Source organism: Megalops cyprinoides, chromosome 19, assembly GCF_013368585.1.
Source record: "Megalops cyprinoides isolate fMegCyp1 chromosome 19, fMegCyp1.pri, whole genome shotgun sequence".
NCBI lineage: Eukaryota > Metazoa > Chordata > Actinopteri > Elopiformes > Megalopidae > Megalops > Megalops cyprinoides.
The window spans coordinates 157,501-160,000 of NC_050601.1; positions in this window are offsets into that span (position 1 = coordinate 157,501).

Genomic DNA, 2,500 nt, shown 5'->3' on the forward strand with positions numbered 1-2,500 from the left:
CTGAAGGCATCCGGTGGTCCCGTCACATCACAGCACAAAATTCACTATCCAGAACTTTCTCCGCCTTTGTCCCCGAATGTTGGAATGACCTTCCGCACGTCATCCATCCCTCACTGTTTTTAAGAAACATCTGAAGACACTATTCCATGCTCACTTGATCACCTGAATTGCTACCATCTAAAGCAATTTCTTATGTCCTAAACTCTTTTTTTTTTTTTAAATAATAATGTTTAATGCACTTGTGTCTCTACCAGCTAGCATGTATCTTGTCTGGCCAACTGAAACCTGGTCATGTAGCTCTTCTAATATTGTTGACTCCATGTATAGCTTTCGTTTGTGTTGTACTCTGCCTCACTTGTAAGCTGCATTGTATAAAAGCATCTGCCAAATGAAATATAAAAAATATAAATGTACATAAATATATACATAAAATACCTCTAAACAATACCACTCAACATTATGTCGGAGAAAGTCCCAACTGCGATTGACCCCAACGATTGAAATTAAAACAGCTACCTCCCCCAGCATGAGTACCACACTGATCACAGCCATTCATAAATTTATGTTGTAATGTTCAAGTGGCGCATATATCTTAATGTATCTGTCTGGTCAGCAGCTCGAATCTCTGCTTACTTAGGGTATGTATCACCTATGTACACGAAGACCTCAAGAATAAAACAGATAACATAACAAAGGCTTGATCAAACAGAGCTGTGGATGTGAATCAAGGCATTGACTTTGCTGGTAAACACGACATACACCTTTAAAGTATGTTTCCACCCAACTCGATGGACTGAAGAAACAAAATACCTATGTGGATGAGTGTTTGAAGCTGTTCTCAGCAAGGTGAGGCCAGGTAGGTCCTGTCAGTTAAAATAAACATTTGGAATTAATTTAAAAATCCCATAGTACAAAGGATCATAGTATTGCCTATGAGGAGCCCGAGAGCACATGCCCGATGACATAACTCATCGATTCAAGTCCATCCACCACATTGTGGTTGTCAATATACCAGAGACAAACGACCCTGCTGGAATCACCCTTTCACGATCACGTACACCTACCTGACTCTCATTTCCTATGTCACCATTTCAGAAGTTATGACATTCACGTGCCTAAGATATATACTGAAGAGCTTTTCCCATTCAGAATACATTCATATTTTATTGGAGACTTCAAAATTCTGATCATACATCACTTTGTCATTACATTGCTACTGATGTTCAAACCATAACCTCAGGTTGCTATGGCATATTATTATATTACTACTGTAATAATAACAGCGACCCCCCCCCCCCCCCATCATTCAGGGTAACTTAAGTAGTCAACCAGTCTGTAGAACCTTAAGCTGTGTAAATCAGAGCTGCTTGAGATAACTGCGTAATATAACGAGTTACCATTTTCACTTTCAATAAGAGTGAATGGCACAGTCAGAGTTCACAGTGAGGAATCAGGATGTAGATAATCCACAGGGCAGGAAATGATAGAAGCCTGACCCCACCTTCCCCTGCCAGAGAAACACTCTAAATGCCTGGAAGCCCAGTCATGGTGCGGGCCCACACTTTCCCTGGTACATCCTGCTTACAAAGGAAAAATGGAAGTACAACCAAAGCGGAAAAAACACCATGATTAACAGAACAGAACAAATCTCTCCTGCTCAGATGGAAAGCATGTGAAAATGGAAGGGGAAGAACGCACAGTGCAGTGTTATTCAGTTCTCAACATGAACACAGGGTGGCAGCCTTAGCTGAGTTACTGGTGAAGCTGAAATGTGTGTAACGCTGCAGCATGTCAGTCAGGCACAGGAGCACCTCCAAAGCCATCTATCCCATCATGCAACAGCTGGGAGGCCTGAGAAAGGGACTGGACAGACTGACGGACAAACGGTGTACATGAAGCACAAACATACATAAATACACGTGTACCTAAATACATGTGTACCTAAATACATACATAAATACACGTGTACCTAAATACATGTGTACCTAAATACATACATAAATACACATGTACCTAAATACATACATAAATACACGTGTACCTAAATACATGTGTACCTAAATACATACATAAATACACGTGTACCTAAATACATACATAAATACACATGTACCTAAATACATACATACACACTGATACCCATACACATACACACACACACTGCTACATATACACATACACACACACTGATACACATACACACACACACACAGATACCTATACACTTACCCACACACTGATACATATACACATACACACACACTGATACATATATACATACACACACACTGATATCTATACACATACACACACACTGATACATATATACATACATACACACTGATACCTATACATATACACACACACTGATACATATACACATACACACACTGATACATATATACATACATACATACTGATACATATACACATACACACACACTGATACATATATACATACATACAAACTGATACCTATACATATACACACACACTGATA